Here is a 9565-nt window from a genome sequence, read left to right as displayed (position 1 = left end):
GTGAAGAAAGACACAGGCCAGAAACCCTAACTCAGGTGACTGCACCACCACCATTTAGCATCACCCCAGAAAGGTGATATGGGAAGTGGTTAAGAATGTGGCCGACAGCCTGGAGGTGAACCCTCATCACTGGATGTTGGGTAGGTAACTTACATCTGAGCCTCAGTTTTCTCCTCTATGAAATGGAGGTAGAAACAAGCCCCATAAAATAAGGATTCACGTAGCACTTAGAACAACACTTGGCAGTAGGAAGCAAGCATCAGAGGATGTTAACCATGATTGCTAGTGCTGCTGTGGTTACCATGTCTGAAATATCTGACTGAGGGCAAGTTTATTCAGTGTTCTCCTTCAGGGTGCCATGTGGTTTAAATGAGATTATGCTTTGAACTCATGTTAGTGCAGTTCTTGGCACCAAGCTGGTTCTGGATTCAGTGTTAGCTGTGGGTTCTCTTTATGGGTAAAGACAGCAAGATGTGACTGCACCTTGTCTTGCAAACCATTGCAATCCTTACACAGAGCAGGCACATAGCAGGAGCTCAGTGGGAAACATGTAGTCTGAGAGCATTTCCCTGCAAAGTACCCACCCATCACAGAGGGAGGAGCAGTTGTTCACGGTGGAGAGACCAAGCAGATACCACCTTTACCAGGGAGTCAAATCAGATGGAACCAAACTCAGGACAAACCGACAGCAAGTGCCCCTTGATAGCACACACAGAGAAGGACACAGCTGCCCTGCCATGGAATGTCTGCCAGAACTGTGAAACCTGAACCTTCCCTTGAGAACCCAACCGAGGGACATTCTACAAAACAAATAGCCAAGTTTTCAGAACTAGCAAGGTCAAGAAATGAAAAGTTGGGGAACTGTTTCCAGATCTAAAGAGATTAGAAAGATATGACACTAAACACAGTACGTGAACCTCAACAGAGCCTGCACTGGATCCACCACTGGAGAAAAACAGGTAGAACTGACATTGGGCTGTCAATGGAGTTTGAATATGCACTACGGACTAAATAAATTTTATATTAATGTTACATTTCTTGATTTTGATCTCTGAACTCTGGTTATGTGAGAGACCTTCTGTGTCTTAGAAAATATATATTGAAATAGTTAGATGTGCTGAAAATTTTAGGACTAAAGGGGAAGTGGGTCTCAAACTCCCAAATGATAAAAATACATGATGTATATTTTTGAGGGAACTATATACAGAGTTCAGAATTTATATATTAGAATGTATTATATTGAATATATCAATTTTGCTGAAGCATATGTATACATTTTTTGAGTCATTTAGAGAAAAAAAGAAGCTATTCCATCTCAGTTATAATTACTGAGACCCCAAGAATATCTCTATTATTTTGACCTGTTTCAGTATGGCCTGATCGGGGACTTTATGCAAATGAGATCACACAGTAGGCATTCTTGTGTGTCTCATTTATTGACTCAGCATTATGATTCTTAGATTTAGCTATGTTTCTGTGTAAATGGGTGGTGTGCTCATTTTCATTGCTGTATAGAATTCTAGTGTTTTTGTGTCCATTCTCTTAGTGATGTGCATTTGGGTTGTTTCTTCTTCTTAGCTATTGTGAATGATGTGACTATAAACATTAATTCACCTGTCTTTTGGTGAACATAAGTGTATGTTTATGTTGCATAGGAGTTAAGTTGTTGACCGACATGGTATACCTTTGCTCCACTTTAATAGATACTGACAATTTTCCAAGTTGGTTGGCCCATCTTCTACCCCCACCAGCAGTGTGTGAGCATTCCAGTTGCTCCACATCCTCATCCATACTTGGAACTGTTAGCTTTTTCGGGTTTTAGAAATTCTAAAGAATGTACAGTACTATCTTGGACAGGTAGACAAGCACCCAGGAATCAGAATAGGCAGAAACTTGTGGACAGCTGCTCTATTCCACCATGTTCTAACCTCACCAGGAGTTGGCCCTTCAACCCTGGATCTCCAGTGGGCTGAATAAACGTCTATCTCTTTATAAATTCACTCAGACTCAGGTATTTCTATTAACAATGCAATGATAGATCAAGACAGTCTTCCAACTTCCTTAAGCAGTTAAAGCTTGGAATTGAAACCAGAATTAAAGACTTGAAGGCTTTGTCATTCACTCTCCTCTATCTTCTAATGATGTTGGCTCTTAGAATGATTTTTCTTATTGTTTTAACAAATCATTTTCTGGTGTACAACCTCCCATCAGAATGAACATTTCTGTCTTTCTGTCTCTCTCTTTCCAGCTTCCCCCCAGGCTCATACAAATTTGTGCTCATACACATCTGCAAGAGCAAACTCATTTTAGCCCTACAGTTGGTAACATCAAGTAGGGAGCTTGGTGAGGTTGTTGACACCATAGAAATCAGCAAATGCTACAAATCCTGCCATTTGTTTTGTTTTGTTGGTTTTCACTTTTCTGGGAGAGCTGGTGATTTAAACTTCACCAGTGCACTGCTGGGACAGGGTTGTCAGCTGCCTCACCAGCAGTAGAAGCTGGCCCTGGCTGGAGGTCTATCCCTTGGTTCCCTTGATTGACGCCATTCCAGATGCGTTGGGCAGCATACAGCCTGCATTACATTTACAGTAACCCTACATCTCTCATGTGCTGAGGAGAGAGTCTGGGGTGGCTGATTCTGTGGAACTCCACTTCCACGAACACCTGAGTCAGTGGGAGCTCTAGGCAGACCACAGTGTAGTGTCATTTCATACCTGTGTTGTTCACATACTGATTTAATAGGAATTTGAGGCAAGGCAGAGAGTTCTGCAGGGAGAAGGATGCGGAGTGAGGAAGAAAGAGGCTGTCATAGTTTCAGGAACTCATGACCCAGGCTATCAGCTAAACCTAGCTTGTACACTCCACTTAGTAGTTCTTCTCTTCTGGACAGTGTTGGATAGAAAATCACATCCAGCCTAGCTTTGGGCCACAGGAACAAGTGCACAGAGCAAATCTCAGGCCCACACTGCTAGGGTAGGCATCCCATGGGTGGCCCAAGCTTCTGGTCTCAGAGTCACTGAGTCACTGAGTAGCAACGAGGCAGGGAAAGCAGCTGCAACTTCCTTGGAAGTTTAAACCGTCAGTCAGCACTTTACCAGCAGGTTAAGGTCTGGCCCAAGTTCAAAATGGAAACTCTGGGCAGGTTCCAGGGCTCAGAGGCTTGAGGGCAGGGCCTGCTGGGCCAGTAAGGTAGGGAAGCAAGGACACAGTGCCCAGATCATTCATTCAGTCCCACTCGTGGGTTGCTAACTGCAGCCTAGGCTTCAACAGTGCAAACAGTTACTATGCCAGGCCTTTCTGCACACTATTTACCCAATTCTCAATAAGCCCATTTTATACATAAAGAAACCGAGGATCAGCTAGGGTCACGGACTTGTCTGATGTCACCTTAACTGGTAGAAATGCAATAAGAACACATTAGCCAAGTCTTCCTGGGCCATTGGGGAAATATTTCATTGGTATCTTAATAGAAACTGGATCCTGAGCCAAAACCTAGAACAATCCATACCTAGTGAAGCAATGTAAACAGAACCAGCCCCTGGACCCTTACCCAAAACACCTGATTAATTTGTACAGACAAGAATGTACTCACATCTTTTACTATTTAACTGGAGGGTATTATTAAAGGGGGCCTTGCTGGACTCAGAGGCAAGCTGCACGACTCTGCTTCCCCAAGAGCACACAGTTAAGTCAGTGGGGCAGAGTGGAGAGAGCGTGACCATGGAATTGGACTGGGGGAGAGACAGCCCAGAGAGAGGAATGCAAGAGGAGGGGTGTGCAGTGTGGAGGTGCTGCACTCAAAACCAACCAGAGCGGGGTTCCAAATTGAAACATGTTATCAGCACATGGAAACCCTTGCAGCCCAGGTCTGTAACTGCCAAGCTGTGCACCAGCGTTTTTGTTTGAAGAAAATTACTAGCATGGGCTGTCCACCAAACCCAGCTCCAGTGCATACGTGATCTCACAGAAAGGGGAGGAGGGGGCAGCATGGTGTCTGATGGTGGTCCCCCACAGGCGCTGGTACAACCGGCTGTCAGTGGCTCTAGAACTGGGAATCCCGGGTGCATCAAGGATCTGCATTCTGAAGACAAAAGGTTCTCTGGCTGTTCCCTAGCAACCCAAGCAGCTCTGCAATCCACGGCTCCACAGCTCCACGGCTCCACGGCTCCACGGCAGACGCCCTTCCATCCATTTGCACTGAGGCATTCGGCTTTAGGTGCTCTGGGATGCTTTCTAATGTCCCTTCAATGATCCACGAAGCCATTTGCTTATGAAATCTCCCTGCCTCCCACCCCGCCCTTACGCCAGCATTTAGCGCAGTGAACCTTCTGCAGCAGGCGGGGTGAGCAGAACCCTGGGTGGCTGGTTGAACAAAGCCCTCGGCTAGCCGGCTAGCCGTTGTGGCAGAAGCAACATGGGGTGACTTCCCTTGTGGGGATGCTGCCCGCCACTGTGAGCTGCGCTGGGAGGGGTTGGGAGGGAATGGATGGGATCCAGAGACAAGAAGCAAAACAAGCCCAGCGCCAAGCAGAGGTGGAGGGGGAAAGGGAGTAGGAAGAGAAGGAGGGGAGGGAGGAAGGGGAGGAGGAGGAAGGAGCGAGAAAGGAGGAGAGGCCACTTCATTTATTTATTATGATGCCAGTTGTAGTGTTGGTCTCGAGTGTGGGGAGCAGACTGTATTTTATGTTTTAATCCTCCAAGCTGTGTGTGTGGGCTGGGGATAATTACATTGAAAAATGTGTATAATATGCGGAAGGTTCTTTTTGTGGGGAATGGGAATGCTCCAGTGGAATATCTTCCTCATGGCAACCAATGCCTTTTCCATAAGCCGCTCAGAAGAGTGCCAGTAATTGGGAGTGCAGTGGAAGCCTGGGGCTCCCCCCCCCACAGCCGAGCCAAGTGCTCCTCTGTTGTAGGGGAGGCCTCTGCATCTGAGAGCAGGGCGGGCACCTTCCCCCACCCCGCCTGCCTGCCTGCCTGCCTGCCTGCTCTGGTGGATGACAGGCAGGATACAAATGGGAGGCCTGATTGCTTTCTTGGCCGCAGCCTTGGGGCTGGCCGCTGAAGAATGCAGGAGGGAGTGAGAGAGCTGCTAGGAGACAGGCAGTGGTGTGCACGCTGTCCGGGAGCAGCACACATTCACACACCCCGCTGCACACATACAGTGCATGCTCTGGAGGCACATGCATGCAGCCCCGTCCTCATATACACACTCTCACGCAAGCATACACAACACACATAGGATGTGTACATACATTTGCAAATGCAGAGCAGACACATGCACACCTACACTCACACCCTCTTATATAGACCAAACGTGCACATACACAAATACACACACCTTCACGCACAATGCATACATGCATGCACACACCTACGTACTCACACACAGGGTCACACACAGTCATACACACAATTGCACACTGAAATACCCACACACATACCTCCATATGCATGCATATTTACAAAATCTACACATATTTGTTATACATGTATATGTGTGCTCTGCCATTCTCACACACATTCACACACATAACTCACCATATATATGTATATATAATATGTATATATATAATCTCTACATACAAACATATACACTATTACTTACCTCAGCTGACAACTTTGAAATGGCATCAGAAATATTGCTAATGATATTTTTATTTGGAATTTTAACAAAAGAAAAAGAAACTGACATCTGCCTTCCTTAAAAGGCCACAAAAGAATATCTACCACCCTGGCCTCCTAAATGTTTATTTTTGGGTATACATGCTTCAGCAACTGCACCACTCACTTAATTTCAGCCACATGGCGAGCGTGCAAACTTTCCTTTGCCTCATACCGAATGCTGATTTGGTGCCTTGTTTACCCAGAAACTGCAGATGCAGTGGAAAAAAATACCCCAGCTTGCCGAGTTGCCAATTAGTCTCTCTTCCCACGGTGTGCCGGCATCCCCACAGGAGGAGACCCACAGGGTGGACACTGAGGTCCTCGGAAAGCTCAGCGGTGATGAATAAGGCTTCTGGCTCTCTTGGGACTTGGCTGGTTATTTTGTAGGAAATTGAATTTCTTGGTAAGTTAGAAGATGTGCTAATGAGCACTAATGTGGGGCTGGGAGGGCTGGGGTGGGCTCCAGTCTGGGCATCAGCTGGGTTTGTTTCCACCTCTCTGTCTGTGACCCCTGTATCCACCCCTTCCCCTCCTCCCTTCCCTGGCTCCAACAAGCCACCCAGCACAATTTCACCCACTGGCATGCTCTTCTCCCCTGGCCCTCCCCAGCTCTCACCTATACCCTCCTCTCTCTCTCCTGAGAGTCTGTACTGACCCCAAACTGCCCTTCTCACTTCTGGCAATACCTAAGCCTTCCATTCCCCGGGCAACCTGCAGCTTACAGAATTTCACCAGGACCTCTCGCCTGGTGCTCATGGTGACCAGCCTGCCTCTCCACCCTCAATGTCTGCTCATTCTCTGTTCGGTCCTCTTTGGGGATCAGACAGCAATGGCCATTTTCCCCTGGTCCCATACCTTGGCCTATCCCACTGATCAACTGGAGAAGGCGTCACACTTCCATTAGCTCAGGTCACAGTGAGAATAGAGACTGAAGTCCCTCCGGGAAGGGGGAGTGGGTCTACAAGACCTAGAGAACCTAGAAACTTGGCCTCCTACAGTTGCTCTGAGCTACCTCTGGCTGTGTTCCCCTTCGTGCACCCTGCTCCAGCCCATACCACCCTCAAATGCCCAGGCATGCCCCGTTACAGGGTCTTGACATGCGTTCTTTTGGCTGCCTGGAAAGTTCTCTACTCAGATATTCACCTGGCTCACTTCCCAACATACTAGGTCACTCCTGAAATGTCATCTCCATGAAGCCATGCCTGGCCACTATAAAATGGCACCCTTCTCCAAATTCCTGCTCTTCTAAATTCCCCTCTCTGGACCTTGCTAGCCCTTGGCCTTCAGTACATGTTACCAGAAAGTGAGCTTTAGGGGGCTGGTCCTATAGCTCAGTGGTTAAGGGAGTTAGATTCCACATGGCCAACGAGGGTTCAAAGCCTGGTCCTGGGAGCTAGGAAGCTCTTAGGCACATGTGCATGTGTGCCCAAAATCCTGATGGGAGGGAGGAGAGGAGAAGGAATCACAGTGGGGAGGTGCTTTCTCTCTTTCTCTCTGTGGAAAGCACGTGTCCTCTGGCAGTTTTTTAAAAAGTGAGTTTTAGGAAGGCGCATGCTGGGGCTGTCGGGTCACTGCTGTATTCTCTTGCACTGGCACGGATACAGGGTCAGGTGTCTTGAAGCTCTTCCACAACGAGATGCTAAAAAGTAAAAATGATGAAGACATGTCCAGCCCTCCCGGCCTTCCCAGCCCATCCTCCAGACAGCCTGTTTGCAGGTTCACGTTGGGCTGTCAAATGGAGCTGAACTTTTCTTTCCTGGTACTCTGAATACATGTCAAGGGTTCTTGCTGCATGTTGACCCAGATAGCAGACCTAGATTTATTTTATTGCATATGTATTGAAAATTTGCCATGCGCTTTTAAATATTTTACATGCATTATCTGATAGGCTGTTCACAAATATACAAGGAATTAGGTTCTGTTGTTATCCATTTGACAGATGAGAAAACAGAGGCTCTGAGAGGTGAAGTGACTCCCCAGGTCACACAGCCTCCACCTTCCTGGGCTCTTTCTGCCCGACTCCTCCACTGTAGTACTCATACTCCTCTGGTGGGTAGCTGTCTCTATTCCTCAACTAGTTCTGGCCCTTTTTAATCAATCTAGGTCATGTCTAAGTGAGCCCTAAGCAAGAGTCTCTGCTTGCTGCCAATGGAACGTTGCACGCCTGGAACACCGGAGAGAGCTCATTCCCACTGACGGGTGGGTTTCCGGGGAGTCTCCAATCCTGTATTTCGTGGCCGTGTGAGCACAAGTATGTTTCATTACCCCACTACCCTTTGCCCCTCTATGTCCGTATCTACAAAATGGGTTTAATGCCTACCTCTGTGGTAGCTGTGAAACCACTCAGCTGATTTAGTCCAGCCTCCAAATCATCTTTCTATAAATGACTTATGAACTCCTGACTCTGAAAGTCCCCTCACCCACTGGCCCTTTCACCACCACCCCAGGTCACCTTTGCTCTGTTAAGCAGCCACTCGCCCTAGGGACCCACAGGGTTGAGTAGGCAACTCAAGTCCTGGCTGTTTTCCGGAGAAGCTGCTCTCCAGCACAACTGAACTTCCCACTCTTGATGCGGTGCTGGCTTTCAGGATCCAACCACAGGATTCTACAAGCAGCTCCAAAGAGGGGTGTGCAGGCCAGTGAGGGGAATGTACAAATCCCAAGCAGCAGGAAGAGGAACCAGAAACAAATCCAGGCCCGGGCAGGAAGGCAGCAGCAGAGTAAGCCTGCCCTGGGGTTAAGGAGCAGCAAAAGGACCCTGCCAGCAAGGAGGAGGCCAGCGAGGAGGAGGTACAGGGCTTCAGGATGAAAGTTGGTGGGAGGTGCATGCCTTGCCAGCCCTGAGCCTGTTCCGGGGGACGGTTCCATGTGGCAGCCTCTCGGCCACCATGGAGCAAACAAAGCCAGAGGTGCTGCTGCAGACATGGTGCTCGGCGGCTGGGAAACAGAGGCCGTCTGTACCTTTCAGTGCTCTCATCTCATTAATCTTGTACCTCTGCAGTCCTTCTGAAGAGCGCACTCACAGCGGCTCATTCATTACGGCTCTAATAACAGCGGCAGGCATTAAAGCACCAGGCTGCGGAGGAACCGGCCTCTGCAGCTGTGGAAAGCCAATACCTTTTTAAATACATTTACACAGCAATAAATAAAAGCGGTCTCAGTTTACCTCTTTATTAAACTCTATTTGCTCGTCGGAGTTAAGGGCCGCATTTGTGTCTTGCTATTCAAATTTATTCGTGCGCGTCTCCTAGGCTGGCCACATTTATTCCGTCATGCAATAATGGTGACTGAAGCTTAAGGGGGCCTTTCATCACCAAGCAGCCCTCATTAAGGGCTGTGCTCCAGGCTCCTGGGCTCAATTTGGCCACCACGAAGACCACCCCCATTATCCAGAGGGGAAAACAAAGGCAGAAGACTATCATGGCTTCATTAGTCTCACTCAGCAACCAGCCAGGTGATGACCAGAGGCTGACAAGATCAGTGTGCCTCAAATCCTAGTGCAGGGAGGTGAGCCCTTAAAGGGGTTGCTGTCTCCCCTGTGCCCCCCTCCCCTGCATAGTACTGGAGAGTCAGAGAGTACTATTCGCACAGCGAAGGCTCTGAGAAACATGGGATCTGGTTCAGCTGTGACACTGGATCTTCTCTGTCTCTCTCTCCCTCAACACCCCATCTGTTTCAAGGAACTAACAGTCCCTGTGTCAGTTTGTGGGGAGTGTGGGGTTTGCCAGTCTAGAAGTTCCACCAGTTGGATATATCCTGACTGCTCATCAGTAGACTTCTTGCCTCCACTGGTGGTTCAGGGTTAAGTGAGATCCCTCTGCCCTTTGGCTCAAGTCAAAGCAAGTGGACACCAAGGTTGTGGCTGATTGTGACCAGAAGACTCAGGTGAGGTGCCCCC

The 9565-nt window shown here is 48.3% G+C and overlaps 1 long non-coding RNA gene across 2 annotated transcripts; it reads left to right on the top strand.

Annotated features, from left to right (window-relative positions):
* Nucleotides 1-4095: 4095 nt before the first annotated feature.
* Nucleotides 4096-8865, top strand: LOC102474698 (uncharacterized). Of its 2 annotated transcripts, none has more exons than XR_335473.1 (5): nt 4096-4342; nt 5871-6070; nt 7771-7918; nt 8115-8457; nt 8669-8865. It is a non-coding gene; the product is annotated as an uncharacterized LOC102474698 (long non-coding RNA). The 2 variants fall into 2 exon arrangements; XR_335472.1 differs by having other exon boundaries at nt 8256-8457; nt 8669-8860.
* Nucleotides 8866-9565: the final 700 nt, after the last annotated feature.

This window comes from Tupaia chinensis, unplaced genomic scaffold, assembly GCF_000334495.1.
Source record: "Tupaia chinensis unplaced genomic scaffold, TupChi_1.0 Scaffold000424_1, whole genome shotgun sequence".
In the NCBI taxonomy this organism is placed as follows: domain Eukaryota; kingdom Metazoa; phylum Chordata; class Mammalia; order Scandentia; family Tupaiidae; genus Tupaia; species Tupaia belangeri.
The sequence above is the reverse complement of the archived record's forward strand: the minus strand, read 5'-3'. Positions and strand labels throughout refer to the sequence as shown.